Genomic DNA, 10751 nt, shown 5'->3' with positions numbered 1-10751 from the left:
CTTTTCCAAGAATCAAATTTGGGCTTTGCTGATTTTTCTGTTTTGCTTACTTTCTGTTTTTATTGATTTTGGTTTGTATCTTTATTTATTTCCTTCTACTTTTCTTTAGTTCAGTTTGTTTTTTTCTTTTCCAAAGTTTTTGACATGGAAACTAGATAATTGTTTTTAAGCCTTTCTCCCTTCTCTGTCATGTGAATGAATTCTCACAAAGAGAAGGCTTTATTATGTGGGAAAGAAAGCATTCAGTAAGCACCCTAGTAGTAAACATAGCAGTTTCTTTTTTTGTGCCTTGTTTTAAAATTATGAATTCTCAGGCATATTGTATAGGCTATTTTCCTTAATGCATTTATGTATCCATGAACAGTATACAGTATGGTTTTGTATGTGTTTTACAACTTTGGTAAGTGATATATAATACTCTACAGATTCCTTTTTTAATCTCAATTGTATATTTTTCTGTATATGTGTATTTATATTGTAGTTCAAATTCATTTTTATTACTTTATAATATTCTGTCATTTGAATATAGCAGTATTTTTCTGTTCCCCTGATAATCAACATTTCAGTTATTCTTTATTGCTAATAAGGATGTCTGCATGGTGTAGCAGTGAACATTTGGATTCAATTCTTTTTGATCATGTAAGTCAATTTCTTTAGGATAGAAACCTAGCAATAAGCATTCCTAGCACATAAAACTAGGAATAGTGTATTTTCAACTTTATTAGGGTATTACCAAACTTCTCCCTAAAATGATCCTACCAGTGTATACCTTCCAGTAGAGGATGAGGATTTTTGTCACTCCTCATCTTAACCCCATATGTCATCTGACTTTAACATTTTAACCAGTCTGGTGAGTGTGAGATAATAAATAATTTTAATTTACATTTATACCATTGTTGATTTTGTCATTTTTTCACATATTTTACTGGCTGTTTTGTTTCCTTTTATGTAAATTTTTTAATTGAATGATTTTTTTCAATCGGGTTGTTTTGTCATTTTTCTTACTGAGGAAAAGTTTTTTACGTGGCTGGAATTTAATTCTTGTTAAATGTGTTGTAGAGATTTTTCTCTAAGCCCATGGCTTCTGTTTTGTTTTTTGTATCTTTTTACCATTCATAGTTTTTAATTTTGACAAATTTAGTAATGTTTTTCTTTATGGTTTTTGCTTCACATGCTTATGTATACATGTGCGTGTATATGACACCATTTCCCATCCCAAGGCCATGCATGTATTTTGTTTAATAAGAGGTATTATTGCATAATGATTAAGAGCCAGAGCTCTTGAACAAGCTAAGTCAGAACCCCACCTCTGTCATGTACTTACCATGTCTCCTTGGATTCTCTGTGTTCCTTTTTAAAAAATATAGATGATAATTGTACCCACCTCCAGGGCTGATGTTAGGAAGTCCACCTGGATACTATGACAGCCGTGTGATTCCCTTGTGATACTGGTTGTTGAATATTTTGAGTATCATCTCTGATTAACTCATGGGATTACTATGAACAATAACCGAGGTCATACATATAAAGTACTTACTAATGCCAGATATATAACAAGAGCTCAATAGATGTTTGTTATGTTATCTTCTAATTGTTTTGCTTTACATTTTAAGATTTTAATTCCTCTGAAGTTGGTATTAGCACAGTAGTTTACACTCATTAATATTCTTCCATGATATACTTGGGGTACTGTGCAGAAAAGAATTAATGTCACAGGTTCTAAGATTGCTTCTTGTTAGATAACCTGTTTGAACGGTTGGCCCTTGGCTGGCAAACAGTTTCCTACAGTGATATAAAACTTTTCATAAATGATAAGAGTGTGGTAGGTTTGCTATGCCTAAACTGTTTGCACAAATAATGTGATTTATGCTGAATACCTGATTTCCTTCTGGGAGTCTGGAATTTTGGTATGTGTGAGGCAGAGTGTACCCACATGACCATCCCCAATGAAAATCTTGGGAGCTGAGTTTCTTAGGAACATCCATAGTGGACAAGACTTCGTACTCTTTGCATGTGTTGTCACAACTGGTTGGTAGAGGAATTAAGTACATCCTGTGTAACTCCATTACAGGAGAGGACTCTTAGAAGCTTACACCTGGTTTTGCCCCATGTGCCTTTTCCTTTCTTATTTTGCTTTGTATCCTTCTGCTGGAATAAATTTTAGTTGTTATTATTACTGTATGCCGAATCCTTTGACTCCTCTTAGTGAATTGTCTATCTTGGCCTTGGGCTTGGAGACTCCTGACACAGGTACTGTTACGACGTTATCTTTGTTTACTGCATGATAGCATCTTTTTTTTGTTCGTCATCTTTTATGTTAATCCTTTGGAATAGCTATGGACTACCTATTACCTTGGGTTTCAGACTAGGATGGATTCTAGAGGAGTTGAGCAAATTGGCACTGATAGGTTGGGAAGGAGTTTACTACTTGTTACATTCTCTGGGGTTCTTGATTTTCAGCCTTATATATGCTCAGGCTAACTTCGAATTTTTGAAACTCAGTAAACTTAATTGATATTTAACTTTCTTGAAGACTAAATATACCATTTTTTTTCTGGTACATATTATTACAATCAAATTGTATGTGCACAGTCTTAAGCAAAAGAACATTTTTTTCTCTTGTAAGCAACAGTGAGCCGTTCTCAGAATCTTCTTTGCAGCAATGCTGTGACCAGTGTGAGAGCTGTCATTGAAGAATAGTTGAACTACAATGTCATGATGATTGATTTTCTGACACTAAGATATTTAGGACGTGATAATTTTAAATCATCACATGGAGTACCTTTATTTTTGGAATGATTTTTATAGGAGGCCCAAAGAAATATATGAATCAGATGATCACTGAAAGTATCTGGCTTTGTTTTTGTTTTATCAGTCTTGCTTTATCTTCATTTAGTGGACAAGTTTAATTCCTTAATTAAATGAGATTCTTGTTCACTTTAAAAAGTAGATCCAGAAACTTACTTGAATGCTTTCGACACACCAGTAAGTAGTTATGCCCTCATTTTCATGAAGCTAACACATTTTGTTATACATTTCTTTGTCTGTGTTTTACTAAGGGGAGAGTTGGCTAAATTTGATTTTTACCTTGTGATTGATGTAGCTAGACTTTATTGAGATTTAAATGTCTGCTGAATGTCATAATATTCTTATCAGCATTTCTGTGGGTATGTGAGTTTCTTAGATTATTTGTACTGAATTTTGGAATTTCTCTAGTCCAAAAATAATAGAAGAATGTAAAAAATATCAAGCCTGGCTTGTATTTGCCTTATTTAGTTTTGAGTTTTAAAATGAATTTAGGAAGTTTTTAATTGCTCTCTAATTTTGTATCTGTGCCATTTTACTTAGCTTGGGCTATACTCTAAGAAAGAGACCAGAGATGCTTTAATCTTTCTAACACATGTTCACATATACTATCTCAGGTGGTTGCACCTTGTCTACATTTTGCTAGTTTTTCACTTTATTTAATAGTATTATACTACTGTCAGACTGTTTTCATTAAACTCTGGTGAGATCATATTGCTCTTACTTTAAATCTGTATCTGAATAACAAAGATAAGAGCAGAACTAAATGAAATTGAAATGACAAAATCATAAAAGCAATCAGTGAAATGAAGAGTTGGTTCTTTGTAAGGATAAACAAAATTGACAGGCTGCTAGCTAGATTAGCCAAGAAGAAAGAGCAGGGATTCAGATAGGCATGATCAGAAGTGATAAAAGTGATTTTACAATTGATACCATGGAAATACAAAAGTTCATCAGAGACTACTATAAACATCTCCGTGTGCACAAACTAGAAAACCTAAAGGAAATGGATAAATTTCTACAAACATATAAGCTCTCAAGATTGAACCAGTAAGAAATGAAAATAATGAATAATGAAATGGAATTGGTCATTAAAAAAAAAAAAAAAATACCAAGCAAAAACAGCCCAAGAACAGACAGATTCACAGTGGAATTTTACCAGGCATGCAAAGCAGCTGGCATCAATCTTACTGAAACTGTTACAAAAAATTGAGGAGGAGGAATCCCTAACTCATTCTATGAAACCAGTATCATCCTGGTACCCAAATCTGGCAAGGACACAACAAAAAAAGAAAACTACTGGTCAGTATCCTTGATGACCACACATGCAAAACTGCAACAAAATACTGGCAAACCAAATCAAAGAGCAAATTAAAAAGATCCATCATGGTCAAGCGGGTTTTATTTTAGGAATGCAAAGATGGTTCAACATATGTACATCAGTAAATGTGTTTCACCACATAAGTAGATTAAAAACAGAATCTGTATGCTTATCTCAATATATGAAGAAAAAGCATTTGATAAAATCCAACATCCCATCATGATAACCCTAAGCAAACTAGGCATCAAAGGAACATACCTCAAAATAAGAGCTCTATGTGATAAACCCATAGACAGTATCATACTGAATAGGCAAAAGTTGAAAGCATTTCCCCTGAGAACTGGAACAAGACAAGGCTATCCACTCCCATCACTTTTATCATCATAATCCTAGCCAGAGCACACAGGCAAGAGAAAAAAGTAAGTCATCCAAATTATAAAAGATGAAGTAAAATTACCTATTGGTTGATGACATGATCTCATACTTAGAAAACCCTAAAGATTCCTCTGAAACACTTTTAGAATAGATAAACAATTTCAGTAAAGTTTCAGAAAATTAATATACAAAAATTAGTGGCATTTCCGTACATCATCAGTGATCAAACAGAACCAAATTCAGAGCTGAAATCCATTTACAATAGACACACATACACACACACACCCCTAAGAATACATTTAACCAAGGAGGTGAAAGACCTCTACAAGGAGAAGTACAAAACACTGATGAAAGAAATTATAAGTGATACAAACAAACTGATAAACATTTCATTCTTATAAGAATATTATTTAAATGACCATACTGCTCAAAGTTATTTACAGATTCAAGGCAGTTCCCACTAAATTACCAACATCAGTTTTTATAGAATTAGTTCCTAACCTAAAATTCATGTGGAACCAAAAAACAGGCTAAATAGCCAAAACAATTCTAAGCAAACAGAACAAAGCCAGAGGCATCACATTACTTGACTTCAAACTATACTACAAAGCTTTAGTAACCAAAACAGCATGGTACTGGTACAAAAATAGACACATTGATCAATGGAACAGAATAGAGAACTAAGAAGTAAAGACACATACATATATCTGACTGAACTTCGACAGATTCAACAAAAATAAACTATGGGGAAAGGACACCCTATTCAATAAATGGTGCTGGGTAAATTGGCTAGTCATGTGCAGAAGAATGAAGCTGGACCCCTGTCTCTCACTGCACCCCAAAATTAACTCAAGATGGATTAAAGACTTAAATGTAAGACCTGAAACTATAACAAATCTGTGAAGAAAACCTAGGAAAAACTCATCTGGACATTGGCTTAGGCAAGAGATTGAGTAAGACCTCATAAGTAAATGCAACAAAAACAAAAATAGACAAATGGGACTTAATTATAACTTCTGCATAGCAGAAGAAACAACAGAGTAAACAGACAACCTACAGAAAATGAGAAAATATTTCTAAACCATGCATCTGAAAAATGACCAGTATTCAGAATTTACAAGGAACTGAACAAGAAAAAACGGTGTAACTCCATTAAAAGATGGGCAAAGGATATGAACAGACATTTCTCAAAAGAAGACATACAAGCAGCCAACAAACATGAAAAAAAAAGCTCATCACTAATCATTAGAGCGATGCAAATCAAAACCACAGTGAGAGTCCATCTCATACCAGTCAGAATGAGTATAAAAAAGTTAAATAACATATTGGTGAGGATGTGCAGAAAAGGAAATGCTTATAACACTGTTGATGGGAATGAAAATTGAAAATTAGTATCACCTTTGTGGAAAACAGTACAGAGATTTCTCAAAGAACTAAAAATAGAATTACTATTTGGTCTAGCAGTCCCACTACTGGACATCTACACAGAGAAAAATAAGTTAGATCAAAATGATATCTGCACTTGTATGTTTATCACAATAAACATAAATTATCGAAATAGCAAAGCCATGGAATCAACGTAAGTGTTCATTAGTAGTTGATTAGATAAAGAAAATGTAGTATATATACACCATAGAATACTGTGTAACCATAAAAAAGAATGAAACAGACTGGGCCCGGTGGCTCATGCCTGTAATTCCAGCACTTTGGGAGGCTGAGGCAGGCGGATCACTTGAGGCCAAGAGTTCAAGACCAGCATGGCCAATATGGCTAAACCCTGTCTCTACTAAAACTACAAAAATTAACCAGGCATGGTGGTGCACACCTGCAATCCCAGCTACTTGGGAGGCTGAGGCAGAAGAATCACTCAAACCCAGGCAGAGGCTGCAATGGCGGAGACTGCAGTGAGTTGAGATAGTGCCACTGCACTCCAGCCTGTGTGACAGAGCAACACTCTGTCTCAGAAAAAAAAAAAAAAAAAAAAAAAAAAAAAAAAAAAAAAAAAAAAAAAAAAAAAAAAGTTGTATCCTTTGTAGCAACATGGACAGAGCTGGAGGTCATTATTCTAAGTATAATAACTCAGGAACAGGAAATCATATACTGCGTATTCTCATTTGTAAGTGGGAACTAAACAGTGGGAACACATGGACATAGCATGGAAATAATAGACACTGGGGACTTCAGAAGTGGGGAGGATGGATGAGGGTTAAGAGTTGAAAAATTACCTAATGGGTACAGTGTTCACTCTTTGGGTGATGGGTTTCTGGGAGCCCAAACCTCACTATTATGCAATATGTTCATGGAGTAAATTCACACATGTATCTCAGCAATCTAAAATTAAAAAAAAATCTGGTCAGACTCGGTGGCTCATGCCTGTATTCTCAGCACTTTGGGAGGTCGAGGTGGGTGGATTGCCTGAGTTTAGGAGTTCAAGACCAGCCTGGGCAGCATGGTGAAACCCAATCTCTACTAAAATACAGAAGATTAGCTGGGCGTGGCAACATGTGCCTGTAATCCCAACTACTCAGGAGGCAGAAGCAAGAGAATTGCTGGAACCTGGAAGGCAGAGGTTGCAGTGAGCTGAGATCGCGCTACTGCACTGTAGCCTGGGCTACAAGAGTGAGACTCTGTCTCAAAAAAAAAAAAAAAAAATGTATCCACGTTCAGGGCCCTTTTTCATACTGCTGCTACCTTACCTACATTCCCGGGCTAAGACCATTTGAGATTACTTACATTTTTTCTTAATGCTCCCATCTGTTCCTCCTTTAAGGCTGTATTCAGACTTTTATTTTCTCCACTCCCCCTAAGGGTTAACTGTTCAGTGATGAGACCCCATAGCACTTTAAATCACACCCTGATTTTCTGCCTTTCTCCTTCCTGTTAGATCATGAAGACTCTTTTCATCTCTTTGTGCTGTGATACTTAGTGTAGGTATTCGATAAATGGTTCTTTCCAGTTAGAATCAATTACTCCATTCTTCCTACATCTAACCATTTGCTTCCTTCTACTTTTATTTTAATTTGTGGTATATTACTTTGTATTGATCTTCATACCTGCGCTGAAATAATTTCTAAGACAAGGACTGGACTTTTCTCTTCTCTCTTCTCCCCTCCCCTCCCCTCCCCTCCCCTTCTCCTTTCTCCTTTCTCCTTTCTCCTTTTCTCCTTTTCTCCTTTTCTCCTTTTCTCCTTTTCTCCTTTTCTCCTTTCTCTTCTTTTTTTTTTTTGAGATAGAGTCTCACTCTGCCACTCGGCTGGAGTGCAGTGGTGCGATCTTGGCTCACTGCAACCTCTGCCTTCCGGGTTCAGGCAATTCTCTTGCCTCAACCTCCTGAGTGGCTGGGATTACAGGTGTGCACCACCATACTCAGCTAATTTTTTGTATTTCTAGTAGAAACGGGGTTTCACCATGCTGGCCAGGCTGTGCTCAAACTCCTGACCTCTTGATCTGCTTGCCTTGGCCCCAGCAAAGTGCTGGGATTACAGGTGTGAACCACCGCGCCCAACCTGGATTTTTCTTTAGTAAAATTCTCATTTTTTGATGCTTATGCCCCTTTACTTCAGGTTTTATCGTATGTCCTGCATCAGTATTAAGCTTCTTTTCAGTTATGTGTATTTAGATTATATTGCTTTAGTTTAGAATAAAGTCTCAAATCTTGGTTTGTGATCCATAAGGTTATTTCATGGTTGGACTTTTCCTTGTTTACATTTGTCCTGTAACGGTGACTTAATAGCCTTTTTAAAAATCTTTTCTACTGAGGCCACTGTAGAGTGTTATTTTCCCCTTTCGTTCATCCTCATGAAGTGGTGAGAAGGGTAGGATAGATGGTGTTGATGATCACTACAAAGCGATGCAGAAACCAGTGTACTTGTACCTATTAAAAAGTGACAGCAAATATTACAAATGACTCATCCTACCCCCTGAGCCATTTAAACATAAACTTCCTACCTGAAGTCCTATGACCCTCAGATACTTTAATGCAGTGATCCCCAAACTTTTTGGCAACAGGGACTGGTTTTGTGGAAGACAGTTTTTCTGAGGACTGGGGTGCAGATGACGATGGTTTCAGGATGAAACTTTTCCACCTCAGATCATCAGGCATTAGATTCTCATAAGGAGTGTGAACTCACATGTGCAGTTTGCAATAGGGTTCGCTCTCCTAAGAGAATCTAATGCTGCTGGTAATATGACAGGAGGCGGAGCTTAGGTGGTAATGCTCCCTTGCCTGCTGCTCACCTCTTGCTGTGCAGTGTGTTCCTAACTGGCTATAGACTGATACTGGTCCATGGCCCAGGGGTTGGAGACCCTTGCTTTAATGTATATTTCTTGGAAACAAGAAGATTTTCCTATATAACCACAAAATAACCATTCACATCATGAAATTTACATGGATACATTACTACCACCAAATTCTTGGACCCCATTCAAGTTTCTCCATCTGACCAATAGTTTGTGTGTACGTGTGTGTGTGTGTGTGTGTGTGTGTGTGTATTTAGTTGATAAATGATCCTTTATTGAAATATTTTCCTTTGTGCTTCTTAACTAGCTGAGCATTCTGCTGCACCACTGTTTATGTTATGTTATGATCTCATGAGGGTGGTGGACATCAGCATTGCAGTGCATAGATAAGGCAGTCCCCAGGATCTCTTTAATGGTTCCAGAGAGAGTTCTCTGGCTTAAAGATCAGTGCCACATCTTTGAGCAGTGTTGACAATCTCATCAAAAGTGATACTTTCACTTTGTTTAATATTTTCCTGTTTCTTTCTGTTTCCTAGCGATTCCTTGAGGGCTTTGATGATGATCAGTGCAGAGGGAGAAGGTACCACCTCAATCTGGGCCTGTCTATTCTGAATGGTCAGTTTTCCTGTAATCTCAGACTCTTCCAGTTGCTGGTTGCTTTGGCAGTTTCATCACCCACCTTTTTTGGAGATAGACCCTGGGCACCCATCTTGGGGGCCATTGCAGATGTGGCATTGATTTACCCTGGTACACCTCAGGTATACAACTTTGATCTCCTTGGGGTGGAACTTCAGCAGCATGGTGGAGGCAGCTGGTGTCGGATTAACCTGGATTCAGTACAGTCAAAGAGAGTTGCACCTTGGCTTCCTCTGAGCGAAAAACTGAAGGCAATATCTTCTATAGTAAAAAGATCTATGTTAGAATCACATGATAGTTTGGTGTATTATGGACTTTAGTCTCTTCGGTCTCCTGGCCAGTGAGTGCTCCTTCAAACAGGCTTCTGTGTTTTTTCTTCTATCATAATTCTTTGAGCACTCCCTTGCTCTTTTATACAAGATGTTTTAGTCTCATTTTGCATTTTTTTCTACCCTAGGCCTGGAATGAATGATTTCTTCTAAAGTCCTCGTTCTTTTTATTGGGAAATGTTGTTTTAGAGCCAAGTTTTGGGGGCTAGGTATGCTCACTGCTATCGAAAAGTTGCTACTTACAGGCATCTTCAGTGGTGAGAGCTGGGGAATACACACACACACACACACACATGCACATACATATCAATATTTATGTCCATATTATATATTTTTAAAACCATGAATTCATACTAATACCTCCAGTTCTATCCTAATACCACGGATTCAAATCTAGTTTTTTCACTTTCTATATTTGCAACCTCTATCTCTGATGTTGAGAAACCTAACTTCCATTATCCTTAAAATATTTACAGTTACGCATCCCTTAACAGTGGGAATATATTCTGATAAATGTGTTAGGTAATTCCATTGTTGTGCAAGCATCATAGAATGTACTTAAACAAACTCAGATGTTGTAGTCTACTATACACCTAGTCTATATGGTATGAGCCTATTGCTTTTAGGATACAAACTTGTATAGCATATTACCTTTCTGAATACTGTAGGCAGTTGTACAATAATAATTTGTGCATCTAAGCATATCTAAATATAGAAAAGGTAATGCACTGCACTATGATGTTATGACAGTTATGACATCATTATGTCACTAGGCAATAGGAATTTTTCAACTCCATTATAATCTTAAGGGACCAGTTTTATATGCAGTCAGTCATTGACCAAAATGTCTTTATATGGTGCGTGACTGTTCTTACTTGATTAACCTCCTTTGTAACCCACTTCATTTCTGCCACCATATCCTCTTCCAAGTCGAAGTCTCATCCTGTTTGGGGTCTGAAACTTCTACACTATTATGCATGGATTATTTGAAGAAGGATTTATGGAGACGATCTTGGACATCTCAATCTTTTTTTTTTTTTTTTTTT

The 10751-nt window shown here is 36.6% G+C and overlaps 1 protein-coding gene across 1 annotated transcript in view; it reads left to right on the top strand.

Moving 5' to 3' along the window:
- Window positions 1-10751, top strand: part of CCSER2 (coiled-coil serine rich protein 2) — a 176871-nt gene that overhangs the window by 23490 nt on the left and 142630 nt on the right. The window lies entirely within an intron of this gene.

The sequence above is a fragment of the Cebus imitator genome, unplaced genomic scaffold, assembly GCF_001604975.1.
Source record: "Cebus imitator isolate Cc_AM_T3 unplaced genomic scaffold, Cebus_imitator-1.0 Scaffold233, whole genome shotgun sequence".
NCBI lineage: Eukaryota > Metazoa > Chordata > Mammalia > Primates > Cebidae > Cebus > Cebus imitator.
The sequence above is the reverse complement of the archived record's forward strand: the minus strand, read 5'-3'. Positions and strand labels throughout refer to the sequence as shown.